Genomic DNA, 14,396 nt, shown 5'->3' with positions numbered 1-14,396 from the left:
AGAAAATTCTAACAGGATTAAATAGGGTAGGTTCAGAAGGAATGTTCCCGATGGTGGGGGAGTCCAGAACTGGGGGTCATAGTTTGAGGATAAAGGGTAAACCTTTTAGGACTGAGGTGAGGAGAAATTTCTTCACCCAGAGAGTGTTGAATCTGTGGAATTCGCTACCACAGAAAGTAGTTGAGGCCAAAACAGTGTGTAATTTCAAGAAGGAGTTAGATATAGCTCTTGGGGTTAAAAGGAACAAAAGGTATGGGGGTAAGGCGGGATCAGATTGAACTTGATGATCAGCCATGATCATAATGAATGACGGAGCAGGCTCGAAGGGCCGAATGGTCTCTTCCTGCTTCTATTTTCTGTGTATATTTCTGAGTATTCTTCAGTCCCCTCTACGTTGTACCACTGAATTGAGAAGGGGAATGCTGTGCATTTCCTGGTGGCTTGCCTCATGCAATATAAAATCAGTGTTCTTTGTTCTCTGTATCAGCCTAAGTGAGGTGCAGAGGTTGCAGATATGCATCGGTGCCTGTCAGTGTACTGGGAGACGCATCTATATGCCTGAACAATTTAGGAAACACTCCCTTTTAGGGCAGTGCAGGGTGACAATTCTGAAGAGCTTAATATTTTTCTTCAGTATGTCTGTTAAGAAGCTTTAATGTCGAAAATAATACCAGCTTAGCAAAGGTAAGCTCTCGCTCAGCAGGAATGTGAACAGTTGTCATAGCAGCCCCAAATTTACAGCATAGAAAATTGATTTCAATCATTTTGCCCACCCACCCACTCAAATTGCGATGAAGCACAAAGGGGAGCTATTGCATAGCACATGCCTTTCTGCCTAGGGTACTGCAAAGTTCCCACGATGTATTCAAATCATGTTGCTGAGTTTGCCTGATAATGTTATTTTCAGAAATATGGTCAGGGATAGAAAAGTATTCTAAATTTAAATACTGCCTGCACTTTAGCTTCCTTTTTTGAGATTCATCCAGCAGTACATATTATCTGCTTTTAAGTTCACTTTCATTAGGTTGTTCTTGACTACTTTTATGGTTCATATTTCTTTTCACTTTTTCAGATCCTTGCCTAAATATCAGCTGCAGTGGGCAGCACGGTAGCCTTGTGGATAGCACAATTGCTTCACAGCTCCAGGGTCCCAGGTTCGATTCCGGCTTGGGTCACTGTCTGTGCGGAGTCTGCACATCCTCCCCGTGTGTGCGTGAGTTTCCTCCGGTTTCCTCCCGCAGTCCAAAGATGTGCAGGTTAGGTGGATTGGCCATGATAAATTGCCCATAGTGTCCAAAATTGCCCTTAGTGTTGGGTGGGGTTACTGGGTTATGGGGATAGGGTGGAGGTGTTGACCTTGGGTAGGGTGCTCTTTCCAAGAGCCGGTGCAGACTCGATGGGCCGAATGGCCTCCTTCTGCACTGTAAATTCTATGATAATCTATGACAGGTAGGGGGACCTTATGCCAGACGCTTCACACCTCCAGGGCAGTCAGGACTTGCTGCTGAATAAGGTGATGCAGGGGGACCTGCAGAAAAACACAACACTTCTTTTTCAAATTAAAGATCAGCCCTTCCACATGGGTTGGGAGGTGGGCATGGAAACTTTGCATGGTGGTATCTGGGGTAAGGAGGAGTTGTTCAACATCCTCTCCTATAGAAACAAGGGGCCAATGTCATGTGAGAGTACCTTTAAGAAATGGGTGTTTATCAAATAGCTGTGGTGGATGTACCTTTAAGAAATGGGTGTTTATCAAATAGCTGCAGTGGTGTCCACAGTGGTTCACGTCACTCCTCGGCGCCGGTACGGCCCGCCCCGCCGGGTAGGGGAGAATCCCGCCCAAGGTGTAATTTTGATCTCCCTCTGCATGAAAAGACAGTGGTGCAGTGGAGCTGAGCTGTCTGTCTGTTTTTACTTTTGTTTTTGAGTTGTCAGCTGCAGTGTGTGTTTGGTATCGTTTTCAGAGTTGGAGCTGCATCCAGCCAAACAAGGGGCGGGATTCTCCGGCGCTTGTTTTTCGGCGGGGGTGGGAAGTGCGCCACGCTGGTCGGGGGACGTTGGCAGCGCCCCCCCCCCCTCCCCCCCCGGCGATTCTCTGGCCCACAATGGGCCAAGTGGCTGACCATTTTTGGCGGGTCCCGCCAGCGTAAAATGCACCAGGTCCGTACCGGTGGGACCTGGCTCTGCAGGTGGCCTGCGGAGTCCTCGGGGGGTGCGGGGGGATCTGGCTCGCGATTGGGTCCCACCGATCCGCGGGCGGGCCTGTGCCGTGGGGGCACTCTTTCCCTCTGCGCCGGCCGGTCTAACAGTCCGCCATGGCCGGCATGGAGAAGAAGCCCTTGCGCATTCGCTGGGATGACGGCAACACACGCTGGCTACACTTTGGGGTTCTCTAAACCCTGGCCCATAATACCAGATTGCCTGACTACAATGGGCAAGGAGATGATAGAGATGTATCTGTGGAGGTACATGTGCATGTCAGCCCCATGTGTCACCAATTGTGGAGAGGTCAGCATACGAGAGCATCAGCAGTGAGCATCCTTGATCCAGGAGCACATCCTGCAAAAGACCTGGCTTCATCGCCACATACACCCTTAACTTCCTAATCGAGCTCTAAAACCAGCAGCTAATAGCACACCTGTAAGTGCTGGCATGTGCTTTTGTATGCGCCACTTCATCTGAGATCCCTTCTCACACAAATGTAATTCAGATCTATAGTTCAATGTGTGCAAAAAATGAAAAGTAATGGGTAGTGGTATTTGAGGGGGTGGTGGGAGGAAATAATCAATGTTCTAGCACTCCGTTATTGAAATCAGATGCATATTGATTGAGTCAATCGGATTTACTGCTTATCTTGCTGAACAGCATTCGGAGATTTTTTATGTGACTGACAGGATTGCTGTTTTGAACAAAGGACACTGTGTTTGCTCATGTGAGGTACTCACGTCTGAATGCATGAACCCTGCGGCAGTTTTCAAGTTGCAATCGATTGAGATGATTTGTAATATTTTGATATAATTGTGTTTCTTTCAAAATGGATCACTGCACCTGACCAATCCTTGCAAAAGAGCTGAAGTTTAAGGTACCAATGGGAATTTGGCTGAGAAAATTCCCTCAAATATCTACAATTACACTTCACTTTTAGCAAAGAAGTTTGCAGGAAATTGAGAAAGGCTGGAACTGAATACCAGACAAGATAATTCGAGGTTTCTCTGGACTGCCGGTTCATGGTATTTACAATGTAATTTTAAGTTTACAGCAATCTTTTGGTCTTTGAACAATCTGTAATAACACTGAATAGATTATTCCATCTGTGCAATTTTTTTTAAAATGAGGCTGTAAGTGTTTAATATCTCCCATGGATTTGGTTGGTATGTTCCTGGCCTGACAGGCAGGAGTCTCAGAACATGGGCGGGATTCTCCATTGGCTGACACTGAATTTGTGAAACATGATTGGGCAGAGAATAGGTTCTGACACCAAAATGGTGGCAGGTGCGGATTTGACGCCAAATCACAATTCTCCGTCATCTTGACAGCAGCGTCAATGTGGTCCAAAATGCCCATGCAGTCAACACCACTTTCATGTCATTAGCGGGCCCGACCCGGTATTCTCCGGGGCCTCTGCGATTCTCCGCCTCCGATGGACTGAGTTCCCGACGGCGCGATCACTTGTGCTTTCAAAAATGGTGAAACCGACGTAGCAGCTGCTGAGGGAGAGGGGTACAGAAAGTGTCCAACATTGCCATAATTTGGTGACAGTTGTGCCGCTGGCTGGGGGGCTTCTGGCAAGACCAGGGGGGAGTAGCGGGGGTCGCCAGGAGGTGGGCTATGGGGTCGGGGAGGACATGCACGGACCTCCATTGTCGCAGCCGGAAAGGCAGCCATGCAGCTGCGCACACTGCTGACAGCCCACTGTGAACTTAGGGCCATGGGTCATATAGGTGTCCCCCAGGCCACCCCCTAGGTGCCCTCTGGCACCGGATGACCCATCAGCTGTACGGGCACATTCCAGCACAACCAGTGCCATCTTGTTGGCTGTGATGAGTGGGTGCGGGGAGTGTATTGTGTTTACGCAACTGCAACTTGCCAGCCTCCCGAGTGTCAATACAGGATCCGGAATCCCGCACCATTTATCATTGGAATCGATTTGTGTTCCACGTGGCACCGGTGCTCGCCTCTCCATAGTCGTTGAATAGATCCAGGTTTGGCGCCAGTTTTGCTGTTGTGAAAGTCCACAATCCTTTGGAACGGAGAATCCAGCCCCATATCTTTCCCAATACATTGAAGCCAGAGTTGCAACCCAGCCCTTGCTCCCATTCCCGTCTAGATACTGCTTCAGGTCCTTGCTCCCTCCCCCCATAGCGCCTGATCACCTTTTCCAACTAACTCAAGCCCTTACCCCTCACTCTCTTTCACGCAAAACCAAAAAAACAATTCCCGCCACCGTCCTCACCATTTCATAGAGAAAAGAAAGATACTTTCTTGCACTTTTTCAAAATAGTGTCATGGCATTTTTATATCCACCTTCATGGACAGATGGGGCATTGGTTTAACATCTCAAATAAAAGTCGCAGCATCCCTTTCAGTGAACAATGTGGTATCTATTGTGTATTCATATATTTCTAGTGTTTCCTCATTCAGTCTTGCAATGGAACAGGGAAACGTGAAGAGACCGATCACTTAACGTCATTGGCCATTTGCATGTAACATGGCAGCCTAGAGTGTTTACATCTTCCTAATAAAACTCTTCATTTGTTTGAATGTCTGAGATCTGCAGACCTTAATCCACCTCGTAACAACTGGCGACGAGGAAGAAGCTTTTGTAGGCACCTGGGGAAAAACATTGAACAGCGTTTGTAGGCATCCAAAAAGAAAAATAAATAATTAAGGTTGTTGCTACATGAAAGCTTGCGACCCGGGGGAGCCCAGCAACGGTTGCAGCTACCAGATGAACTTAAAAATCATTGCGGAATCCGAAGGTCAAACAACTTTGGAAAGAAGCTCGCCATGTGCTCTGCCTCAAATGGCCCATAGCATTATCAGGAGCACTGAGAGTAGCAAGCACCCTGCAATAACAAACTTAGAGCTGGGGTGTTCTAAGACACAAAAGGAAAACAGGCTGAGCTCAGGTTTGCCTGGTTTTCGGGGAAAAAGGAAGCAAGGTAGTGCTAAAATAACTGGCACATCGTGCACAAACAGGTCCTTCCATAGTGAAAAATGGCAGGAGGTTTTGGTGCTGTGGTACGGTTTGATGAGAATACAGAGTGATGGAACTCATATACAAGGACAGCACAGTGGCATAGTGGTTAGCACAGTTGCTTCACAGCTCCAGGGTCCCAGGTTTCGATTCCCGGCTTGCGTCACTGTCTGTGCGGAGTCTGCACGTTCTCCCCGTGACTGCGTGGGTTTCCTCCGGGTGCTCCGGTTTCCTCTCACAGCCCAAAGATGTGTAGGTTAGGTGGATTGGCCATGATAAATTGCCCTTTGTGTCCAAAAATGGAGGTGGGGTTATTGGGTTACGGGGATAGGGTGGAGACATGGGCTTAAGTAGGGCACTCTATCCAAGAGCCGATGCAGACTCGATGGGCCGAACGGCCTCCTTCTGCACTGTAAATTCTATGATTCCATACAAGGAGATTCAACTATTTGGTCCAAGAGAACAAAATGGCAACAGATATAAAAGTCCCAACTTGCCTGAGTATAATGGAGTGGAAAACACTTAAGCTCCTTAGGAGTCTAGTACAGTCGGAAAAGTCAGGAATGAAAAACTACGGTGAAACTTTGAGGGCCACTATTTGCCAAAACCATTAGTCATCGCAAAAAGGTTGGTTTCAGAACCAAGAAGATGTTTCAATTGCAGTTTGTAGCTACCCTGAAATGACTGGCTGAACATTTCAAATTTGGAAATGAATTAAACAATACCATCAGAGATAGATTAGTCTGTGATTTAAGGAAGCTATTTAAAACGGTTGTTAACTGAAAGCAACCTGACCTTAAAGAAAGCTTTGGAAGTTGTTGTATCCATGGAATTAGCAGCCAAAGAAGCTCAACAGTTGAGTTCGAGCACAAGATGTTGGCCAAAACTCTAACAAAGACAGAGACTCGCATTAATAATAATAATCTTTGTTCGTGTCACAAGTAGGCTTACATTAACACTGCAATGAAGTTACTGTGAAAATCCACTAGTCGCCACACTTCGGCACCAGTTCGGGTACACTGAGGGAGAATTCAGAATGTCCAATTTACCTCACAAGCAGGTCTTCCGGGACTTGTGGGAGGAAACCAGAGCACCCGGAGGAAACCCAAGCAGACACAGGGAGAACGTGCAGACTCCGAAGAGACAGTGACCCAAGCCGGGAATCGAACCCAGGTTCCAGGAGCTGGGAAGCAACACTGCTAACCACTGTGTTATAGGTGTGCAAAAACCAGGCACTCAACAGCAGATTGTTGGTGCAAAGACATCGTGTGCAGAAATTGCGGCAGAAAGGGCCACATTGTACCCGCTTGTTGGAAAAAGAAACACACTTCAGGCAAAAGTGTCCACTTGGTACAAAAAGGACGCGAGGAGAAACTTAATTCACAGTCCAAAGATGAACTGTCTTAAATGTACTAGCTATCTCTGGTGTACCAATATTGAGTCACTGTATTATTGGATGATCAGCTGGTGAAGATTGAGGTGGACGCTGGGGTAGCTGTTTCACTGGGGTAGCTGTCTCGCTGGGCTAGCTGTCTCGCTGGGGTAGCTGTCTCGCTGGGCTAGCTGTCTCGCTGGGGTAGCTGTCTCGCTGGGGTAGCTGTCTCGCTGGGCTAGCTGTCTCGCTGGGGTAGCTGTCTCGCTGGGCTAGCTGTCTCGCTGGGGTAGCTGTCTCGCTGGGCTAGCTGTCTCGCTGGGGTAGCTGTCTCGCTGGGCTAGCTGTCTCGCTGAGGTAGCTGTCTCGCTGGTGCCAGAGACTGTTTATCAAATAAAGTTCCGACATTTTGCTCATGAAACCCTCAAAGACAGCATTAAAAACCTATACTGGAGAAGTGGTTCCGTTGAGGGGTGTTGAAGAAATGCTTTTATAGATTGCTGGTGCTTTTATTGTGAGGGTCTGCGTGTCGCAACAAGTCAAGCACATTGGACATCAAGGCTGTTTTACTGCACCTTGAACGTCAATCGGTTCTGATGGAATTAGGCCATATAACAAGGCCTGTACAACAGAGGCTCACGGACAGAGACTAATACGTAACACGACCAAACAGCAAGAATTCTCCATTATGTTGACATGTGAGGGGTGATAAAGTGTGTTTCGGTTTTCTTTGTACATGAACTACTGTAGTTTTGTGTTTGTACTGATATTTTGGAGTAAAAAGGTACTTGCGTGTGTATGGCATGGCGCCTTTTCCTTGTTGATTAATGGTTGATGTGATATGTGGACTGTTAAGTAGTAGATTTCATCACTTTGTATATAAGTACTGTTGAATGTTTAATAAACAAAATATTCCCAAGTGGTGCTACAGGTTATGTCTACTGCTGGCTGCTGCTGCAAATGGCTGGAGGCTGCTGCTATTTCCTTCTGTAGTTTGAAAGAAGGGCAATTTTTTCGAAGTTACTTAGAACCTGGAACACTGGGCTCAGGGTGACATACGAGTCCAAAAGACAATCAGGTTTTAAACAAGAATACGTTGCGGGACCTAGTGTGTGACATTGATCCAACTGGGCAACCTGATGAAGATGTTGAAGAAATGCTTCTGCAGATTTCTGATGCTTTTGTTGCTGGTCTGGTGAGTGCTGCATGTAACTGGCACGTCACTGCGGGTGAAACACCCTGGAAGTCAAGGATGTTCAACTGCATTTTGGTCACCAGTAGAATATGTGGATGTCAGGAATTGGTTCCAATGAGATTGGACTGTGTGGAAGGGTCTACACAGCTGCGGCTCCTGGTCGGAGAATGGCACTGATACATGGAACAACCAACGAGTAACACATTGGTGAACATATAATTTCAAAGAGAAATTTTTGGATATGATAAAACATTCTCAGGCTTATCCTCCATTTCTGTTGCGGAAGCTGCAAGTAATGTTACCATGGGCTGGATTCTCTGTCTCAGACACTAAGTTCTGACGCCGGAACTGATCGGTGGTATGCTATGACCACGGAGGTGGCACCGGTCCCAGAGAAATTCAGGATCCGTTAAAGGGCTAGCACCTGCGCCACATGGAACTAAGAGCAATTCCAATGAAAAACAGATCTGATTTCCAGGGTCAGGATTGGCACTCGGGAGGCTGACAAGCTGCAGCTGCATAGAAACTCTCCTCTCCCCACACATGCTCATTCCAGCCAGCAAGATGGCAGCACAAAGAGCGGCAACCCGGTTCGTAGGTGCAGAGCTTGAGACCCTGATGGACGCCGCACAGGAGAGGCGAGGCATCCTGTTGCCAAGGGTGGGAAGGAGGCTGCCACCCACCGCCCGGCCAGGAGAAGGCAGTGCACAACAGCAGATAGAGAGAAAGGACTTGAAGAGGCCAGCTGGCCCTGGTCAGTGGGCCCGGGGAGAGGGCTGTTGCCGAGGCGGAGGTTGGCATTGGGGAAACAAGTGAGCCCCCGCTGAGTTGCAGTCCCAATGGCAATCCCACACCATACCCACACCACCCCAATCCCACCACCTCACCTCCTCCATACCACCTCGCCACCTCACCTCCCCCACACTACTCAAATCCCACCACCTCACCTCCCCCACAACCCCAACCCCAGCACCCCACCTCCTCCACACCACCCCAACCCCACCACCGCACCTCCCCCATACCACCTCGCCACCTCACCTCCCCCACACTACTCAAATCCCACCACCTCACCTCCCCCACAACCCCAACCCCAGCACCCCACCTCATCCACACCATCCCAAACCCAGCACCCCACCACCTCCACACAATCCTACCGCCCCCACACCACCACCCCAATGGGCGATCCAGTCATGCATCATGTGTAGTGTCTTGCAGGATCAACTGGCGATGAGGCAGGGCCTTCTGGTGTCCCTTGCCCCTGGCCACAACACCAGGACATCTCCAGTGACGAGGTGGCACTGGACAACGACGCAAGCCGCCAAACGCTAGCCCGCGACACCCAGAGCACCAGTTCGGGGGTCACCACTAACTTCCAGCTGTCTCCAACAGCCTCCACCATGCCAGAGACGCTCACCTTGGTTGGTCACTTTAGTGAAGAGGCCCCTGGAGCATTATCTGGTGCACACCACACACATATTGTGGTACATCAGGGGGAGGTAGGAATGCCCGAGAAGGCAGATGTCGGACGGCTGCACAACCCGAGGGACGACTTGCCTTCCAGACTGATCTGGGGCTTCTGGAAACGGCGGTCCCATCAATGCTGAAGATGCAGACATAAAGTTGGAGACTACATTAGGGGCTGTCACCAACCATCCAGCACCTGCAAGTCCAGTTGGAGGAGTCCAACCACCTGCAGGGGCATGAGGCGGTGCCAACCATGCGTGCCATCCAGGCCAACACCGCATATGTGGCATCCACAGGGGAGGCCTTGGGGGCAAAGGTATCGACCATGGGTCAGGATGTCCAAGGCCTCGGGCACTCTGTGCGGACGGTGGCTGAGGCACAGGAGAGGCTGCCCTGTTACAGGCAGCTATGTACCAGAGCCACCTGGACATTGCAGCGGCGCTCCGCTGCTTGGCCCAGTCACAACATTTCATGGCTGCGGGCGTCTATGATGTTGCCTGGACGCTGGCTGACATGAGCCAGTCACAGAGGAATGTGGCACAGTCACTGAGGGTCCGTAAGTCCAGCAGCACAATGCTGTCCATGAAGATCAGCTTGGAACTGGAGGGAAGGAAGGTGTGTACAGCGCATTAGGAGCAGTGCACCAGAATGGCATAAAGGTTTTGTTTCATTCACCTCAAAATCTCTTCTGGCCTTGTGAACGTTACTCTTTAGCAATCGAGTTTTAGACAGGCATAATTTCAAGCTGGTGTCATGCAAGATTGGAAGGCCTGATGGGATGCCAGCAGGTAGCCATTTTAATGAGCATTCATAAGTGGCAAATGAATGCAAATGATGTTGAAGCCATCAGCCAGCAGGAAGACAGAGCCACCATTAACCCACCATTGGGAGGATTGCAGCGTAATTTTACATCGGCGAGTTTCTAGTTTTTTTGGCTCCCAGCAGATTCTCTGCTCCCAACCACCACCAAACCTCCAGCGGGCAAATGAGGGAACTGTACCCAATGTTGTGTTTTTTGCATGCACCCTTCATTGAATGTTCATGTTAGTATCCAGCATTGTATTCACCACTCTGTGGAACATGGCTGAACTTGCAGGCCCAGCTGGCCTTCCCTTCTATGCATTATAAAGATCACAGGAAGTGGGGATAATTGAAATGTTGTAGGTGAACTCAAAGGACTTTACCATCCAACACGCCGAGATGGACCTGCATTTGGGCAGTATTGGCACCAATCTTTAGGCCCTTCATTTTCTTACCTTGACCAACTGTCCCCTCCACAGCCAGGATGCCAGGCCCTTCCCACTTCACCCCTCCATGCACCTGACCCCAACCTCTGTCCTCCCTTGGATTTCTCTTCCACTCTCCATCCCCTTGTCGCCACTCCACGCCCTGCCACCACTGAGTCACCCTTGCTCCCCATGAGCCTCCATACAAGCTGCCATTATGCTGCTCCACTCCCTTTGTACCAGAGTTCAACAAGGAAAAACTGATGACTTCAGAAGCTGCAACATGTCAACTCGTGGATGCCACCTTTAAATGAATGCCAAGCAGATGTCGCGAGATTCTCATATGGTGCTGACTTTGTCTTGAAGCTAAGACTTTACCTAAAAAGTCTTACTCTAATGTGTACTCATGTGTTATAGGCATGAACCCACCTCTGGCTGGAATGAAACAAATTTGCTGCTGACTTTATCCCTGCATCTCAGGCAGCTGTTGAGTGATCGGAATTTCACATCCTGCCTGATTCAATCACCCCTCACATCACATTTCCTGCTCTTGTGAGATCCAGAAAATCCAACCCCGGTCCCCACGCTTGACTCCATTCCTCGGCCTTTCCTCCTTTCCCTGTCACATGCTTGATTTTCATTTGTTTATTTCCCTTTAAAAATGTATTCTGGGTTCTTCCTTCATTGTTCCTGGAAGGGCATCCCGTGAACTCACAGCTTCTCCAATCTCCAATTTAAGACTTCTAGTTAAGTACTGTCCTAGTGAGCAATGGACATATTTTTTTTTCTGATTACCTGACCAAACACTTCGTTATTTGAAATATTTCCATTAGATTGCCATGCCTTTTTGATGCAGCTCTGACAGCAAACGATTTCAGTCTACTGAATTATTTTCTAGTATTATGATGTGGTAGTCTGTGTTAGAAGGATTATGGTACCTGGTAATGCCGGAATACCATTGGTGGAGAATGTATTTGTTCCCATTGGTTAAGCCTGTATGTTAGCTTCGCCCTGCAAGGCGGGGTATAAGAGCCCGTGCCGCCCCAGCAGCTTTCTTCTGTACCTGCGCTGCTGGGGGAAACATCTAGCGTATTAAAGCCTTCAATTGTCTCCAACCGCGCTTCTGGAGTTATTGATCGTGCATCATATGATAAATGTACGTTGCAGATTAGTTTCAGGACCCTGCGAATAAATGTAACTATGGGTTCCAGAGTGAGTCGAATTATATTAGCGTGAAACTAGATAGATTTTCTAGTAAAATAAATTTATTAATCTTTGTACTGTGACTCGGCATACTTATCTCACCTGCGCAACGTACATTAACATGCCACTCCACTAAATGATCAGCAAAGTCATTAGTCAGCCCTAATGAAGATGGCTTTTTTAGGGAGTTAAGTTCAATATTATTGACTTGGAACTGTCTCATTCTACAACATTTAACGGATGTATCTTTTATTGTTTGCAGTTAATGTATATCATGTACTTCAATCCATAAAGCTCACATATATTGATAATTTGGAAATTAATCCCTCCAGGCCAATTTTCTAAAGACATCATCATTCACTCGGCACATCCAACTCCGCAGAAGTGATATTAGTTGGCAAATGGCGCAAGTTGATATTCTCACTGAGAGAAGCTCGAAGAAAGGTTAATGGAGAAGAATAGGAACTTACCCTGGTGCAGGTAGGGATGTTCGTTGAGGCATGGGTTAAGAAGCTATTACTAAGAGAAAGCCGAGTGAAATTCATGTCATTTGAATCAGGTATTTGTTATACCGGATGGGGAATAATACTTGTGAAATTAGACTTTGGATTACCCTTTCTGGTAGATGAGGTGAGAAATGGCGCTACTCGTTGAGATCATAGAAGATGATTGATAAGGCCAACACTTGGGTATACTTGATACTTCTTGTCAATATTTTTTTACACAGTGATTTTTGATCAAAGAATGCTGCTCCTGTATTCATGCCTGAAACTGTACCACTCTATATCAAATCACAATCTGCAGCGGTCTCATGTCTCTCCCGTCAAAAGGAAAGTTAACCGCACTCAAATATTTTGGATTTGTTTACAGATTAAAGTTGAGCTGCTAATGAAAAGATTACCAGCTTTATTGTAAACTATCCTGACCTTGATTTGAGAAATATTAAACTTTTTTGGAAGGGTGATTTAAATGAAGATTATTGAAAACAAACTGTACAACAAGAACGGCAATTAAGCAATGTATTACAAGCAACCGAACCAATGAAATACTAAAATCCAATTCATATAGTGAATTTGAGAATATTCAAATTGAAAGGTGGCAATCCTGATGATAAAGAAGTGAATTTTGTTGTATTATTGTACAAATACGGGATGGTGAGTTGGTTGAAAATCTAATAACGTTAATATATAATGAGACTATTTATATGCATGATGATAAAATGATGAAGAAAATTAATAAACAGCCAGGTTTTCTCTCCAGATATTCTGACATTTTGTCAAAAAAAGCAGGGCACCATGTTGCGCACTGTTATTCTTTTGGGGTGGGACTTAAAGATGCTGGCTAGCCCGGCTCTATACAGATCAGGGCCCCATTTTTAAAGGGCGCCCCGATTCAAAGTTAAGAAACAGCACCCCCCCACCCCCCGCAATGCCAATGGACATTGTGGCCATGTCAACGTGGAAGTGCCAACCTGACAGTGCCAGGGGACATTGCCAACATGGAAGCACCATCCTGGCAGTGCCAGGGAGCCAGGGGGCAGAATCAGGGATCTGCCCTGCCATATCTCTGCCCGCTCAGGAGCTGCACAGGCCTCCGCACCCTCGGCGCGGTCATCTCGACTGCTGCAGAACAGTTGTGATTCCTGCTGGCACGACTTCATGCCAGCGGGAGGAAACATACGGCAAACCCGGAAGTTATGGGGCAGGATTCTCCGCTGGCGCGATGCTCCGTTCTGCCAGCGCCCGGGGATTTCCCGACGGTGTAGAGCTGCCCTACAATGGGAAACCCCATTGACCGGCCGGCGTAATGGAGAATCCCACCGGCGGGTTGAGGCAGAAATGTGGTGCGGCAGGGCGGAGAATCCATCCCAAGGTTTTGGCATATTCCAATCTGTTTACATTTATGGTAATCAGGTTCATGCCCTCGCTGAGGGACGGGGATCATCTCATTCTGAGATCTCCCCAGCACAAATTCTGTTATGGCTCTCTCACGCGAGTTAGTGGCGATAACGGGATTTGAGTCCAAGACGAACAGGCCCGGAATATCCAACTCCCGAGTTGACCTTTGAGAGATGCGAGATAAAATGGCATTCAACCAATTAAATGGCTGGTGATTGATTGTTTCAAAATAGCAGGCAGTCTCTGCCTACTGTATTATTGCTGAACACCGTGATGCCAGGACTGTCAACCCAAAATCATCATGCCAGGCATTACATTGCACAGGTCACCCATTTTCACAAGGTAAAATTCAGAACTTTATATCTTAATAAAAGAAAAGATAGTCAGGATGAAATTGGTCCTCAATGGAACATGTCCTGCCGATTTGCTCTGGCCTGTTATGTGTGATCACTGCAGGACAAATTCACCCCAATATTTCTAATAATAATAATGATAATAATCACTTATTGTCACAAGTAGGCTTCAATGAAGTTACTGTGAAAAGCCCCTAGTCGCCACATTCCGGTGCCTGTTCGGGGAGGCCGGTACGGGAATTGAACATGCGCTGTTGGCATTGTTCTGCATTACAAGCCAGCTGTTTAGCCCACTGTGCTAAACCATCCCCGTCTTTATGGAATTATTATTTCTTTATGGAATTACACATCTATGAAAAAATAAACATTAATCAGCAGGCATCATAAAATAAATCCTACTCCTGAAGAAATTCAAGTCCTTCTAGCAACCATGTCAGTTCTCTATCCTTTCCACCTGCCATTGAAAATACGGCGGGAAATTGGGGAAG

The 14,396-nt window shown here is 47.5% G+C and overlaps 1 protein-coding gene across 3 annotated transcripts in view; it reads right to left on the bottom strand.

Moving 5' to 3' along the window:
- cplx1 (complexin 1) overlaps positions 1 to 14,396 on the bottom strand; it is a 432,339-nt gene that overhangs the window by 30,929 nt on the left and 387,014 nt on the right. The window lies entirely within an intron of this gene.

This window comes from Scyliorhinus torazame, chromosome 7 (genome assembly GCF_047496885.1).
Source record: "Scyliorhinus torazame isolate Kashiwa2021f chromosome 7, sScyTor2.1, whole genome shotgun sequence".
In the NCBI taxonomy this organism is placed as follows: domain Eukaryota; kingdom Metazoa; phylum Chordata; class Chondrichthyes; order Carcharhiniformes; family Scyliorhinidae; genus Scyliorhinus; species Scyliorhinus torazame.
The sequence above is the reverse complement of the archived record's forward strand: the minus strand, read 5'-3'. Positions and strand labels throughout refer to the sequence as shown.